Source organism: Macaca mulatta, chromosome 1, assembly GCF_049350105.2.
Source record: "Macaca mulatta isolate MMU2019108-1 chromosome 1, T2T-MMU8v2.0, whole genome shotgun sequence".
Taxonomy (NCBI): Eukaryota; Metazoa; Chordata; class Mammalia; order Primates; family Cercopithecidae; genus Macaca; species Macaca mulatta.
Genome location: NC_133406.1, coordinates 191,544,161 through 191,561,364, shown reverse-complemented (window position 1 = coordinate 191,561,364; position 17,204 = coordinate 191,544,161). Strand labels below are relative to the sequence as shown.

General features: G+C 39.3%; 1 protein-coding gene across 5 annotated transcripts in view; it reads right to left on the bottom strand.

Annotated features, from left to right (window-relative positions):
- The window catches only part of BEND5 (BEN domain containing 5), a 1,441,067-nt gene that overhangs the window by 521,345 nt on the left and 902,518 nt on the right, over positions 1-17,204 (bottom strand). The window lies entirely within an intron of this gene.

The following is a 17,204-nucleotide window of genomic DNA, read 5'->3' as shown; positions in this document are numbered from 1 at the left end:
GGCAATTTTGCTAAGCTAAACACTGAGATGCAAACAGGAAACAAAAATGTTGCAGTCATAGTTTCCATAATGTCTTTGCGTTTATCCACTTTAAAGAGTTACTCTACGCTCTCACGATTTATGATATCCAACCTCTTCATAATGTTTCCCTGCAGTGAATATCTCTTTCTATTACTTCAAATACTGCTTATCCTGCAAAACTCACCTCAAACTGTGCCCTTTCCATGATACTACATCGAAAATTCCAGGCCAGTTCAGCTCCACATTTTGTGTAACTCTTGTTTTTTTTTTTAATCAATTGCTTAATAAGTCTTAGCCACCAAGGTTGATTTGGAAGACCCTTAAAGGAAGGGATGCTCCTGGGGAGTGTAGATACAGTGGATGAAGGATGTAAGGCTCACCTGTATTGGCTTGGCATTCAATTGAGAAGCCATACACTACAGGGGCATATGAAGAAAAATGTGAGGAGGAAGGTATAGGAGGGGAAATTGAGAAGAACAAGAAGGGTGCCGGCTCCAGGAAGAACAACCTGGAGAAAGTTGTTAACAGAACAGAGAGCATTATAACATACTAGTGTTTGCTGCAGAATCTTGTTTCTACCTTAGTGTCTTTCTGAAGCTAAGTGGCGAGGGTGGGAGGTGTAGCTGTGGGATTCCTATGGAACAGCAGTGGTTACATGGCATTGATGCCTGTACATACATTTGATTATATTAAATTTAATTAAATATTCTGGTATTTGATTATATTAGAAAAAGTGACTAAAATGATGGGCCATGGGGTCTAAGATGTGTAAGAAACTGAAAGTGCTGAGGAGGAGGACAGGATGATAGATATGCAGTGTAAGCAACAAAGAAACAGAACTTTCACATAAAAGTCAGCAGTAGTATCAAAGGTTGTTAAGAGGTGCACTTTGGCCCACCAATAGAGTCCATTTACCTCCTACTCCCAAAGCCACTGCCAATAAATATATAAATAACAGTCTTCTTATAATGGAAATATATCTTTAAGACAAATCTTATAGGCACTCCTTCTTCTAACTAGATTGCTACCCTAAATTCTGGAGTTATCAGTGATGAGGTAGAGAAATGATGGCTTGGAAGGTGCATGAGGAGTGAGGAGCAAAGTGACCCCTCCTGATCCTTCTGTACGTGCAGTGTAGAAGAATGAGGATTTCTTGAGAGGGCAATGGGCGAAGTAATGTCCTCCAAGAGAGTCCCTCAGTTCATTGTTTTACTCAGCAAATATTTAAGCATCATAGACTTTTAACCAAGTCTAGTTTGGTTAAGACAAGGGGTAAAGGAAGAAGTGAACTTAAAGACTGAGGATCGAAGTGGGATTATTAACCATGGAGCTGTGTTCCAGAGGAAAAAGTGGAAAATGAAGAGGTCTGAAGAGGGAGAGGGAAGGAAGCAGTGAAGAGTCAAGATTAGAGAGAGAACAGACCAGTGCAAGGATGTGGGTATGGACAGAATACATGATGCTCTACATTTGTGATGTTATTGAAGATGCAGGAAAGTGAGGCAGGCTGGCGGCATATGCGAGTCTCAGGGCTCCTGATTTGTATTTGGGGATAATGTCTGTGAAAGTGGCCTTAATGTTTCCAGCCAATGGTCTGTGATAGTCACTTCAGGCCCTGACTTGAAGGTCTGAGTTTTAAGTCTCTTAGAGCCCTGGATGAGTATGTCTTCATTCACAAGCGGTTCCTATATTCATAAGGTCTCAGGTTATGATGCTGTTTTCAGCTCTTTATTTACCAGTATATCCAACCAGGGTATATGCTTTAAATTCTGTCACCACAGTTTTCTCTTCTTCCAGCCAAGTTCTGCAACTTGACTCTGAATGCCTGCTGTCTCCACTGAATTTGATTATGTGCTATCAGGAGAATCCATCTACTGCCTGCAGCTGTTCCAGCTCCTCTCCTGGGTGAGCCCGGATGCCTAACCTGATTAGCAGACAAAGTAGAGTTAATGGGCTCTGGGGCAATCATTCAGGGAAACTGAGATGCTGTTCAGTGCTTAGATTGTCTAGACTTTCCTAAGGATACAAACAGAAATCTATTTGAGGAGGGCTCAGCAGGCAAAATTCAAGACTTTCAAGTAATGCAAAGAATAAAGCAAAGGGGGCTGAAACTAGGGAGGAGAAAATGTCTCCTTCATTTGGGACATACTTCTGATTTTTCTCTTATTTTGTTTGTTGTGTCTCAGCCATTGTATTAAGTGTTTTATATGCATTATCATTTAATCCTCACAATAACCTTATGAACTGGGGCTGTTATCCCCTTTACACAGATAAAAAAAATTGAAGCCACGAGAGGGAAAAAAAAGATTCTCTGAGGTCACAAGATCAGTGAGCAGCAGATCCTGTATTAAACTTAGGCCAGTGTGGCTCAAAATCCTGTATTCATAATCCCTACAGTATCTTTCCATTCTCCTTTTCCCCTTGCCATCCAACTTACAGCCTTACCTTCTACTTCCAGAAAAACCTGATTTTATAGTACTCTCTTGCTAAAAAACTTTTAAGCAACTTTCTATCCTCACATTTCAGTTTGGCCCACAAGGCCTGTGATGGCCTTGTGATTCCAGCATCATCACCCATTTCACCTTCCTTGAAACCTTTGCTTTGTTTATATTCAACTACTCATAACTCCCTAACACAATTTTGTGCCATACCTTCAATATCTCTATGTTTTGTACTTGATCTTTCCTCTACCTGAACTGCCTTCCCCACCATCTTCATACTTGGTGAACTCCTACTGATAGATGAGGCATATAGTCAATTGTCAACAAAGGTTTAAATATTTTTTAAATGAACAAATCAATGTATAAGTGACTACCCTTTAACACAGCTCTTCTCTAAAGTCTTCCCTGACTATTGAGTGGTCATTATTTTTCTCTACTTTAAAAAATGATATAAAAAGATTTTTATCATCTAGTTTGTCTCTTAACAATGAACAATAAAAGTAAATGGATATTTGGATATTTCTTCAAAGAGTAGGCTTCTTGAAAATATAAACTGTGTTACTTCTTTAACTCTAGTGATGGCATAGAGCAGTCTCAAGTAATACTTATTTATTTAAAAAGCAATGAAAAAAAGGGAAAAAAACTTCTTATCCCAGAATAACATTGGTAGGCATCACAAGAAGGCAGATTCTAGTTCAGTATAGAGACTCTTTAACATTCAGCTGAAGAGAAAGTAGAGAGGGCTGCCTTACAGAGAAGTACAAGTATTAGAAGATTTAGGGGATAAAGTTCCTGTACTTGATGTGAGGTTAGACAAGGCAGACTTATGATTCCATTTAACACAGATAGTCTATGATATCCATGGAAACAATAAGATAATAATAATAATTATTATAGTACTATTTCCTAATAGCATTGACCATATGCTAGGCCATTCTAAGTACTTTATAATGTATTCACTTCTTTATTCCTCTCAACAGGCCTCTGAAGTTATTCATATTATATCAATGGTATGAAAATAAAGGTAGAGTGAAGAACCTTTATGCTTAAGCACGTTGTTCATGACTCCCCAGAAGATCCCAGAAAGAAAATGGCCCAGCACCCAATCCTGCCAGACACCCAGGAAGATTTCAGGTCCTGTGGTGTGCGCTTTCAAGACTTGGGGACTAAAGGCTGATCCAGCTCTTGGAATAAGGCCTTGTCCTGAGTTCAATGTCTTGAGGACATCCACATGAATGAGGGAGGTCTGTAACTCACATCCTCAGATTCAGTCATGCATGACTGAATGTTCTGAGTAAGCACACATGCACACATACATACACACACACACTCTCTCATGCATGTACACACTCAACACATTCACAAACATTATTATAGCTTCTATCTCATTCTATTTCTCTGTCTATTCTCTCTCTCTATTATAGCTCCCATCTCACTACATCAATTCAAACATATTCCTGTCTCCACTATGAGAATGAGCTCTCCTGGATGGCAGGTACTACATATTGTTCATCTCTAGTTCTCCAGGACCTATACAACGGCTTATAGATGAAGTGCCAAGAATGCTTATGAATTAGATAAATATGTTTGTGAATAAATAATGTCAGCTCCACTAACATATATAGTACTCTCTCCAGTGAAACTTTAAGTCATGCCCTGAATATATCATATTCTCAAAAACCTCCTTGCCTTTTTAAATGCTGTTCTTTCTGCCTATAATTGTTATTCCCATTCTTTTCTACATAGTGCATCTCTGTATAGAGAAGTGAGGCTTAGCTCAAATGATAGTTCCTCTTTGAAGTCTTTGTCAACAACTTCAGGATGAATTAATTGCTCTAAATACTAATTGCAGACACTGCTGTGTTTCTGATTCACTTCAAAATCCTCAGCACTAGCACAGTACTTGGCCCTGAAGAGGAGCTCAACGTATTTTGTTAAATGACTGAGTTGACTTAAGAGTGAATCAATGATTCCCCTCCCATCTATCATCCTCTCTACTTTCTGTTCAGACCCCTCAGCTAAATTCCCAAAGCATCATTTTGGAGGTTACCAGAACATAGGAAGAAGTCCCAGACCTAATGCAGTACATAAGTTTTTCTAAAACAACAGCATTCTCTAGTCATCCTCAGGAGCCTTGAAAGACAGGAGTCCTAATACCCCAGTAGACACAAGCATTTTTCCTCAAATTAGCAGAAAGGGACATAACAAAATATCATTCTTTCCAGGTTGTAAGTCTTTAAAAAGGTGTGCAAAACAAGGGGATCACAAAGTCACTCAGATATCCCCAAAGGAAGTAGCAAATTTTAAGCACCTTCTGAATCTCCATAGCTGTGCTATCTGTTTGATGTACACTACGTCTGACTGCTAAGCACATGTTCTTCCCACCATTCCAAGGCTGTGCTACCTCAGATTTATCCAGCAACGGCAGTTATAGTCTCTTGGTTCCCTTACTTCATCTACGCAGGGGATGGAAGCAAACTGGCATGTAGTTTCTCAGGCGTATTTGAAATTGAGGTAAGATTTCATTCCTTTTCCCTTCGTGAGGGCAGCTGAATCCCTCATTTGTCATCTATGCCAACACATGGCCTTTAGTCTACATTTGGCTGGAACAACCAAGGCTATCACCTAGCTTGAGCCATTTGCCCCCCTCCTTTTCCTCTTTGATGTCTGGCACAGCCAGGGACCTTGGATGGATACCCATATTCTAAATGCACCCTCCCTAGGCAAACAGGACCCATTCTAATTCCAATCCTATCTTCCTCCAAATAATTATAATAGGACTCCTGTCACCAGCACATCTATTCTTATCTCTCTCTGCACTCTGTCACAGCTAATCTCTTGGTGAGTCACAAGGAGGGGGAGAAAGAGTGAGAGAGTGCTCAGATACAGGCAACACATTTTTACACCCAGTGTCTAATCAGATTATCATCTTATCAGGGGCTGATGGGCACTCAGGGTGGGAGGAGAGAGACAGTGCTACATATTGCCAGCTGAATTTTTGATAACAAAAAGGCACTGCTCGATTCTTGAATTAACCTTTTTGTCCTACACACTGTATTATTTATTTTTCAGAGTTTATATTATATGTAGGGATTTTTTTTTTTTTTGGTCTGTGCCTTCTGGAGAAGGACACCCACACACTGTGGCAGCAGCTGCTTCTATTAATTCCAAGCCATTAAAAAAAATTAAAATTAAACCCAATTACTTAGGCTTGTTTAGAGCTGAGGAATAGCTGAGACTGATTATTCCCCCTGGTCATGGACAGCAACGATTCCTACCTATGGTGGCTGCTGGCAGAATGCCAATGCAGACAGAAACTCCAGGGACAGGCACCCCATGCAATGAGAGGCTATAAATCACATACTCTATCTTCTCCCATCCAGATTCCTGACAGGCAGCAAGAAGAGGAGACTGAACAAGGACCTAGGAGTTGGATTCTAGTCCAAGCTCTTGGTATATTCTTCTCGCGTGCTTCTGTATAAAATGTGGTTACTAAAAAGCATCCTGTATCCTTCTTAGGGTTGTTGTGAAACTCTTAGGTGAAAAGCACTGTGTTTTCAAAACTGTCATTTGCTGGGGTATGGGATGGTATATGAGGCAGTATTAGAATTCTGGGTGCTTTGGGATTGGGTGGTAGACCATAGCTGAAATGGGTCAGGTTTGCGCTGAAGTTTTGTATCCAAATTACTTTGTTGTTACATCATGGGTGGAATAACAATAATCGTTCAGGTTGTGAAGTCACTAGACTGGAATCTCCTTGTCGCCTTGCATAGAACCTAGCATATAGAGGCACTTGATAAATATTTCAAATGAATGAGTAAATAAGTCGGTCAGTGCTGGGTTTTGAATGAACAGATAGGGCTGTGTTGAATGAACAGCTAAGGCTGTGTTCAATTCTAGCTTTGGATGTCTTTTAGAAACGTAGTCATTGTATAGCAGAACTAATGTGGGCTTAGGCTCTAATCCATTTCCATTATTACTAATCAGTCATGTAACCTTGGGACTGAGTTTCCCAATCTATAAAATGGAAATAATGTTTAGCTTATGGATTTGTTGTGAAGTTTGGAGATTAGTACCTGACACATATGGGGTGCTCAGTAAACGGTAAATGCGATACTCATCATGCTGTATGTGATGGATAGTTGGCATCATGTTCCTTCTTGGTTGGGAACGATGAATTCCAAGTTTGCACTAAGCGTGCTTAGGGCATGAAATGGACAGAGCAAGTCAAGATAGGGGGTTAAGGAAAAAGTGAAAACGGATGGGGTCTTAATTTAAAAACATGCTTATTAACTAAAAACAGTGATAACCTGTTTTCTCTTCTTGACTTTTTGCAGACCCAAAGTAACCGATATCCACCTTTCAAGGAATGTGCTCTCTGATCAAACTAAATGTATCTGGATACAGGAGGGCAGTTAGCACCTTCAGTTCCCAAATGGTGGTGTGAGGAGTATTCAAAGATTTCGTCCCTGCTGGCAGCTTGTTGTACCAGTCAACTGTGCTGTGGCCCATGCTGTAACCTTCAAGATACGTGGAGTCTCCAAGCTACTAGTTAGTGGGATCAATAGGAAATGTGGAAAATAATTGGTCAGGAGATTTTGAAATATGCCTGGGAAACAGAAACTAAGTAGTCCTGCTTATAGCGAATAGTCTGAATGCTCTTGACACATTTATCCCAGGGTGTAATCTAAAATTATGCATTTATTTTCTTGTTTAGTTAAAATTCTTGAAATTTTTTTTTATCTGTTACCCTTTTACCAGCAATGAGCTCAAAACTATAAAAGTGTATGTTTTAGGAAAGCTAACTACAAAATTTCCATTTCTCATGACATGCAATGATAAGTACATAACTTGTACAAAACATTTGTTAGTGTTTATGATCCTGATAGGAATGTACTGATAACATGCCCACATACACATCAGAAGACACAAATCTGCTGAAGAAACATCATCTACTTAAATAGTTAATACTTATTTTTGAAAAACTTATGCCAAAATACTACAATTTACACATGTAAAAGCAGAAGCATAGAAGAAGCATGATTGAAATTATTCTACAACAGTCATTTGCTCTAAATGAAAAGCCAGACATCAGAGCTATACTACACATAACTTCTGATGTCTGGCTTATTATTTAGAGTACATGACTATTTTAAAATAATTTTGATCATTTCCAATTCCAAGTTCCCTTGGGTATGAAGTGGTAGCTGTCAATGTCTTTTCTCAATTAGCAGAAGAACTAAAACCAGCAGTTTTATATCAAAGTCAACAGATATATCAAACAGAAAATAATTTAACTGAATTCCAATATAATTCAATTATTTTCATCCAATTCACATAACCAAAGTAAAGCTTTTGGAAATTCGTTCTATTGAAGCTAAAATGCTGTCTTGGTAGTACTGATACAGCTTATTCATTTTCAAAAGTTAAACATTAAAGAAAAAATTATTTTAGGGCAATATGAATACAATTGGTATTTTTTGAAATTGGTGAAAACAACATACTCGTTAAATCAGCAAACCTATTTTGGTTTGGTGAAAGCAATGTACTTGTTAAATCAACAAACCTATGGAGTAAAATTTATTTTGAATTGGTTTGAGGTGTCTACATAATTCATAATTGCATCCAAACAAGCTTCTATTTTCTATCTTCAAAATAGAAGCCATAGTTGTCAAAATGTATCCAAACAGAACTATACAATTTTTGTATGAAGCTAACATTAAACTATACGTGAAAAAAATGTTTTTATAAAGTTTCAGAAAGGCAGACCACACTTTCTGTCTTTATTATCTGACATCAATGTGATTTCAGAAATTTTGAGTCTTTAATAAAGGCTCAAAATTTTGTTAATCTACATTGATTTTGTACTTTTTGTTTGTTATTGTTAATGAGACTTTTACATCTTGGGTGTCTTTTGTTCAAAATCAATTGGCAATCTTTAATCAAATATTCAATAAATGAAGCACGAAAGTGCTTCAGCTTTTAAAGCTTTTATCAATTTGCAATTATTTAAAATAAAGCCTGCAAACAAGAAGATATGACAGTTGTCTTTACAAAAGCAAGAAAGAAATTGCACAAACTAAATGGTGAAAGCAAAATTGAAATACAAGATTAAATTTTGAAATTCTATGATTTTACTTTGGGATAACAGCTTATTAGGAGAGTCTTTTGATGAAGCTCCTATTTTTAATTGTACATTTATGTGTTGTACTAGAGTGGAATAAAATTGAGAAGGCCTTCAGTTTTATAATATCTACATTTGGTGAACATTTAAAAGAATGAAGAAGAAGCATCTCATTTGACAAATTTTGTTTTATAAAAAAAATCAAAGAAAAATTTCCTGAAGAAAGTAAATAAGGAAGTAACTGTATAAATATTTGGACTGAAATATTTATATATTTCAGTACTAAAAAGCTTACACCTAGGAATGTCCCTTATTTAGAAAATGTGGTCTAAGTTTATCAGGAAGGTACCTCAGTACCTATAGAGAAAATGCCCTTTTAATTTAAGTATAGTATGTTGTATAAAGAATAATTAATTGAATGTGTCAACAGTTTCAAACTTATTCATCATAATATGTAACTCTAAGAAGATTAAAGGCAAAGGCAATGTCATCAAAAACTAAAAATCATTAGAACATATTAGAAAAAAAATTCTTCATAAAAGTATCAATGACATAGTGTTAGATATAGGTGTAGCTAAGAAACTGAGTAAAGCATATGAATGTATGCCAAATAAATTACTTTGATTTTAAGAAAATAAATATGTTTTTAAACATTTTTGCTTTAATGTACATGGATGCCTATTAATTTTATTTTTAGATTACATTTTATTTTTAAAAATAGATTTTGAAAATAATTATTTTGTAAGTCTAATGTAATAAAATCAATTTTGTTTCAAAAAACAATATTTCAAAAAATATACACTTTTTTTTTAGTTCTCCTATTCACTTTCAGTTGGAATGATAAATTACATGGTCATTCTATCCAACTGCCAACCTGATTGCTTCTCTTGGATGTCTCAAAGTTACCTCAAATTTAACCTGATTAAAATTAATCTCCTGACATGCCCCAAATCTGGGCTTCTAAAAGTGCTCCTATCTCAGTGAATAGCTTCAACATCTACATCCAGCCAGTTGTATAAACCAGAAACCTGAGTTAACTTTAACTTTCTTTCACCCTTCAATAAATACTGCCTGTTTTATTTTTCAACAAAAAATTAAAAAAATATATTGCCCAAGAGCTTCCCATGTTGGCACTTTTCTAGCTGTTGTAGAAGCAGAAGGAGAAAAAAAAGCAATTCTATGCTTTCATGGAACTTAAATTCTAATGGGAAAGAGAGATAAACAAACAAATCAATGTATAATGTAGTATAAGGTAATGGTAAATATAATGAATGAAAAAGCAAGACAAGGGGATAGAGGGTAACATAGGGACTGTTAAATTAGGATGGCCAGAGAGGTGACCATTTAGTAGAACTCAAAGTAAGGAAATAAACTATACATATAATTTGAAAAACAGTGAGCCAGAGAGAACAGCAAGGATAAAGGTCCAAGGGCAGAAATAAGTTTCTGTGTCTGTAGGAATAGTAAGAATGTCAGTGTGAATAAGTAGGAATAAGTGATGAGGAGACTGGCAGAAAATGAGTTAGAAAGTGGGGGAGGGGACTAGATTATAGGGCCTTGTGGTCTTTGGTAAGAGTTTTATCTGGGGGTTGGGAGGAGTGAAAGCAAGACCAGTGGGTAGCTATCGTGGCCGTCCAGGCAAGGTATAATAATGGGTTAAGTAAAGGAAGAAGCTGTGGAGCGGATAAGAAGTGAGATTTGGAATCTGTTTCAAAGGTAGTCTACAGGATTTGTTGATGGATTGGATATGAAAATGTCAAAAAGTACGAGCAAAGTCAATAATGATATTAAATTTTTTTTAGCTTGATATCATTTACTGAAATTTTCACATCTCACTAAGGTCTTAAGTTCTCTAAAAGACTTTAAATTTCTCTTTCTCCAAAAGATATTTCCAATCTGTCTACTTGTCTACATTTCCTTGTTTTGGCTAGTTTGCTGAAAAAAGTATTCTAGTCTGCCCAGCTTCCTTTTTCCTACTTTTCCCCTCTCAGTTCCCTTCTCTGCATAGCCTTTTGAAAGCCTAATTGGGCCAGAGTGGTGGCTCATGTTTGTAAATCCAACACTTTTGGAGATCAAGGAAGGTGGATCCCTTGAACTCAGGAATTTGAGATGAGCCTGGGCAACATGGCAAAATTCCATCTCTACCAAAAAAAAAAAAAGAAAAGAAAAAAAATTACAAAAGTTAGCCAGGTATGGTGGCACAAACCTATAGTCCCAGCTACTTGTGGGGCTGAGGTGGGATAACCACCTGAGCCCAGGAGGTTAAGGCTTCAGTGAGCCATGATTGTGCCACAGCCCTCCAGCCTGGATAACAATAAAACCCTGTCTCAAAACAAAAAAAGAAAAAGAACAAAAAAGTTTAATTGGATCATGTCACTTCCTAGATTAAAATTCATAATTTCCAGTTATGCTGGAATAAAATCCAAACTCTTTTTTACTTCCTCAGATGCACCCACTTCATAGTTTTATCTCAAGACCTTGAACACTTTTCCTTCCATTCATTCTATTCTCCATACCAACTTCTTCCTTTGCCTAGCTGGTTTCTACCCATCTTTTTTGTTTTAGCTTCTGCTAATCTCCCTCAGAGCAACTAGATCCTTTTCTCAAAGCATTATCTCAATTTATAATTATGAATGTATGGTGCTTGTTTGTTTATTATTTACATGTCCAACTAGGTTGTAATTTGTATGTGGGTAGGGACAGTATCTGTTTTTGCTCACTAATGAATAATCTAGCATATGATGGTACCTGACACATGGAATACTCACAGTAGAGATCTGTTAACTGAATGGAGTGAATGTGTGTTGGTGAGGGGATAATGCCAGAGAGGAAGAGGGCTGACTGTCTGTGCCCTGCCATTTCTAGGTCCATGATTGGCTAGAGGGTTTCTTGCAGAGCTGGGTATGGTTGGGTATTGTGGTGGAGGGGCTTCTCCAGGAAGCTATTCCATGAGTAAGATTTTCCCCAAGTTTCATATAGTGCTTCTCTCAGAGAAATGATAAAGGATTAGTCATCCACATGGCTTCCTTCCTCTTCCTCTACAGTGACAGGATCCTGCATAATGTACTATCCTGGTTTGTTTCTAGATTGCTCTTTATTCTCTTTCCAGCCCGATACAGTTTGGCTGTGTCCCCACCCAAATCTCATCTGGAATTATAGTTCCCATAATTGCCACATCATGGTAGAGACCCGGTAGGAGGTAATTGAATCATGGGGGCAGTTACCCCCATGCCGTTGTTCTTATGATAGTGAGTGAGTTCTCACAAGATCTGATTGTTTTATAAGGGGCTTTTCCCTCTTTGCTCAGCACTCCTCCTTCTTGCCATCATGTGAAGGACATGTTTGCTTTCCCTTCAGCTATGACTGCAAGTTTCCTGAGGCCTTCCCAGTCATGTGGAACTGTGAGCCAATTAAACCTCTTTCCTTTCTAAATTACCCAGTTTTGGGTATTTCTTCATAGCAGCCTGAGAAAGAACTAATACGGTAAATTAGTATCACAGAGAGTGGGGCACTGCTGTAAAGATACCCCAAAATGTAGAACTGGGTAACAGGCAGAGGTTGGAACAGTGTAAAGGGCTCAGAAGAAGACAGGAAAATGTGGGAATGTTTGGAACTTCCTAGAGACTTGTTGAATGACTTTGGCCAAAATGCCAATAGTGATATTGACAATGAAATCTAGCCTGAGGTGGTCTCAGATGGAGATGAGGAATTTTTTGGGAACTGGAGTAAAGGTGACTCTTGTTATGCAAAGAGACTGGTGGCATTTTGCCCTGCCCTAGAGATCTGTGGAACTTTGAACTTGAGAGAGGTGATTTAGCATATCTGGCAGAAGAAATTTCTAAATGGCAAAGGGTTCAAGAAGAAGCAAAGCACAAAAGTTTGGAAAATTTGCAGGCTAATGATGCAACAAAAAAGGAAAAACCCATTTTCTGGGGAGAAATTCAAGCCTGCTGCAGAAATTTGCATAAGTAACAAGGAGCCAAATGTTAATCACCAAGAAATGGGGAAAATGTCTCCAAGGCATGTCAGAGACCTTCACAGCAGCCCCTCTTATCACAGGCCCAAAGGCATAGGAGGGAAAAAATGGTTTCATGGGCAGGGCCCAGGGACGCCTGCTCTGTGCAGCCTTGGGACATGCTGTCCTGCTCCCAGCTGCTTCAGCTCCAGCCATGGCTAAATGGGGCCAAGGTACAACTTGGGGCATTGCTTCAGAGGGCACAAACTCCAAACCTGGGCAGCTTCCATGTGGTGTTGGGCCTGTGGGCACACAGAAGTCAAGAACTGAGGTTTGGGGACCTCTGTCTAGATTTCAGAGGATGTATGGAAATTCCTGGATGTCCAGGCAAAAGTTTGCTACAGGGGCAGAGCCCTCATGGAGAACCTCTGCTAGGGCAGTGTGAAAAGGAAATGTGGGGTTGGAGCCCCCACACAGAGTTCCCACTGGGGCACTGCCTAGTGGAGCTGTGAGAAGAAGGCCACCATCTTCCAGACCCCAGAATGGTACATCCACCAACAGCTTGCACCATGCACCTGGAAAAGTCACAGACAATGCCAGCCTGTGAAAGCAGCCAGAAGGGGGATTGTACCCTGCAAAGCCACAGGGGCTTTGGCAGCTCTAAGGCCATGGAAGCCCACCTCTTGCATCAGCGTGACCTGTATGTGAGACATGGAGTCAAAGGAGATCATTTTGGAACTTTAACATTTAGTGACTGCCCTACTGGATTTCAGCCTTGCATGGGGCCTGTTGCCCTTTTGATTTGGCCAATTTCTCCCATTTGGAAGGGGTGTATTTACCCAATGCCTGTACCCCCAGTGTATCTAGGAAGTAACTAACTTGCTTTTGATTGTGCAGGCTCATAGGCAGAAGGGACTTACCTTGTTTCAGATGAGACTTTGTACCTGGACATTTGGGTTAATGCTGGAATGAGTTAAGACTTTGGGGGGCTGTTAGGAAGGCATGATTATGTTTTGAAATGTGGGAATTTGAGATTTGGGAGGAGCCAAGGGAGGAATAATATGGTTTGGCTGTGTCCCCACCCAATCTCATCTTTAATTGTACTTCCCATAATCCCCATATGTTGTGCAAGGGACCCTGTGGTAGGTAATTGAATCATGGGGGTGGTTACCTCCATGTTGCTGTTCTCATGATAGTGAGTGATGGTCTTATAAGGCACTTTTCCTTCTTTGCTTGGCACTTCTTTCTGTCATTATGTGAAGAAGGATATGTTTGCATCCTCTTCTGCCATGATTTTAAGTTTCCTGATGCCTCCCCAGCCATGTGGAACTGTGAGTCAATTAAACCTCTTTCCTTTATAAACTACCCAATATGGGGCAGTTCTTTATAGCAATGTGAGAACAGACTAATACACAGCCTCATGAGATAAGAGATTTTAAGCAGGAGTATTCATTGTCACTGAACCCTAACATGTGAGGACCTGCTGTGAGATTTTTCAGCTTGTAGACATAGAGCTAAGCTTGGTTACTAAGAGGGGTGGGGCAGTGGTGCTGGTTTTTAAGATCTCAACATAATGACCCCCAGCACAAAGTGGTTACAGATTGTCCACCTGCACACACTGAGTGGGGTCATATAGGCTAGATATAAACAAGGTTAAGTGTGCTTAAAAACAGACAAAGAAATATAGGAAAATAGGACAATATAGAGCCCTATGTGATTTGTCATCTCCCTGGACCCTTGTCCTCCCTCCACTTCCAATCTCAGTTCAAGGAATGCTTGTTCACTGAACTGAGCCCCCAGTAGAAAGATTGAAGAATAGATCATGAGAGTAGATTCAAGTGATCTGGAGTCCAAGAAAGCCAGGAAATGGGCTAACTTCCAGGTTGTCAAATCCAGGGAACTTAGTCAAAAAGTAATGTGAAAACTGAGTTGGTCCAAAAACTAGGTTTCCAAACTCAGCAGGGGACAGGGAATGAGATAATGAGGTTGGAGCCAAGACTGAGTCAGCAGCTGAGGAAGTAGACTGCCAAGGAGAAGAATGAGGAGGGGCAGAAGGCATAAGTAGCCAATGACTTTCAGCTTTCCTGGGGGCGAAGGTACAATCACAGTCTGAAGTAGATGAAGATGTGATCAGAATCAATGAGGTGGGGAGTAGGATTACTTAGCAGAGATGACATACCATGTTCCAAGCTAGGTCATGCAGAAATTATTCTCTCTATGAGAAAGGAAATCAGGAGTGAGAGCTAACCTACCAGGAATGAAAGGCTGGCATAGATACATGGGGAAGCAGATGAGGATCTTGAGGAGATATCCCCTTGAATGTCAGTCTCCAGACAGCAGGTGAGGAAGCCAAACCCAGTCCATTGCTCCATGTGAAAAATCAGGTATGAGATCTGGGCTGGAGAAGCAAAGCACTGACTGAAGAACGATATGGCACAGCCCTGGGAATGTCTGATACAGAGAAAGGAATTCCTACCTAACAGTGCCAGAAGAATTACTGTAGTAGTATGACCAGCAGGCTGGATTCAGCAACAAGCATCAGATTATCAACGTCAGAACAAGTAGAGGGTTTGGAACTGAGATTGACACAGAAGTCAGAGGTAAGGGTAAAGCAAAAGCCCACAATATAGGTAGGAGGACAAGTAAGGTCAAGCCACTTGTGATTCTTGGAAAAAAGTCCTGAGGATAGAAGGAGCCTTCATCTTGTTGGCAGAGCCTCTTACTGTCTGTAGGATGGGACTAACCCCCAGATATATCTAGGAGTAAGTCAACCAGTGACCTGAATTGTCAAACCACTGGAGCCTACCAACATTTAAATTCTCTAGAGCAGGGGTCCCCAACCCCTGGGGCCATGGACAGGCCACACAGCAGGAGGCGAGCTGTGGGTGAGTAAGCATTACTCCTTGAGCTCCACCTCCTGTCAGATCAGTGGTGGCATTAGATTCTCATAGGAGTGTAAACTCTATTGTGAACTGTGCATGGAAGGGATCTAGGTTGCACACTCCTTATGAGAATTTAACTAATGCCTGATGATCTGAGGTGAAACAGATTCATCCCAAAACCATCTCCACATCCCCAACCATCATCGGTGGAAAAATTGTCTTCCATGAAACGGGTTACTGGTGCCAAAAAGGCTGGGGTCCGCTGCTCTAGAGATTCTTTATACGTCAACAGTTATGTATCTTTGGTCTCGCTTCCTCTAGGAAGTCCTCCTTCCACCTAGATTAGCTATGCCCACTCCTCACCCTCTCTCAGCTCCATGATCACTTTAATACCCTATCACAGCATGCATCATACTTCATTATGACTTACTATTGCTCTTCTTTGTTCCATTAGAGTAGGTCCATGTTTCTATTTGTACACTATGAATCACTAGTGGCTAATCCAAGTCTGGTACATAATAATCACTAAGTACACACTTTGAATTCATTGAATTAATGAATGCCTGAATGAGAGTGTTAATAAGATAGGGAGAAGCAACAGATAAGGTTGAAAAGGAAGGTGGAGGCCATAGGATACAGCATAACATGTAAGCCATGTTGTGGAGTAAAGATTTACCCCCAAAGAAGGGAAGAGATACAGAGGATTTTAATCATGTTCTCAATGACCCCTTATACACAAAGGCCATTGGCACCCAAGGTATCACCACTGATACCCAGTTAGGCTATTCTTTCACTGAGTAACTTGTTGAAATGCTGATTCAAAGGAGTCAGCTGTGACATCTTGGCCTTCATCACATGCACGAATGCCTTTAAATCAATTTCTCAGTGCCCATCATCTGCCTGTGTATGGCATAGCTTCCTTTCTACACCACTGATCTTCACACAGTTAAAAATTATGTGAAAAGCTTTCATACTTCAGTAGATTTATTAATCTTAGAAGCTCTGAATTCACGTATTTCACAACCTCCTACTTTTTAGGGTTATTATGTTAGTTAAAATAATAACATGGACTCAGTAAAGAGCTTTTGGTAATTGAAATGAGTAAATGAACTCAGCTACCAGCCTCCTGAAATTTGGGAATCAGAAGTATAGGAGGCAAGGAATATTTTTTTTTCATATTAGAAAAGCATAATTGTTATTTGAAAGACTTTCTTCGCAATGTATTTGGGAAGTCTATTAAGCCTTTATGCTAACACCTCTGTACACTTTTATAGAGATAGAGAACTCTAAGGATCACCCAGTGTAGTGTCTTTCAACCATTTTTCTAGTTACAAAATGCTTTCTTTGTAAGAAAGCTAGCAGAGAAGCACAACATGCAAAACCAAACAAACAGGTAAATAGAATTTGGATGGCAAGAAACATGGCAAAGGGGTCAGGGGGTTAGGCTTGATCTGGCTCAATCTTTTTTATTTTATAACTGAAGCCTATAGAGATAAATGATTGGGCTGAAGCCACACTGGAGTTTAGAAGCAGAGCTTAAGAACTGTGCCTCCGATTATATTAGTTTTGTTCATTCATCAAACAAATATTTGTCAAGTACTGTTCTTGATGCTAAAGATAAATTAGTTTATAAAACAAGGTTTCTGTTTTTATGGGCAAGAACAAATATACAAACATATATGGCAGGTGGTGACAAGTGATATGAGAGGAAAAAAGACAGCAGAAAGGAATAGAAAGTAGAAGAAGGGATGGTAGGTTTGTTACACAGGGTTGTGAAGAAAGGC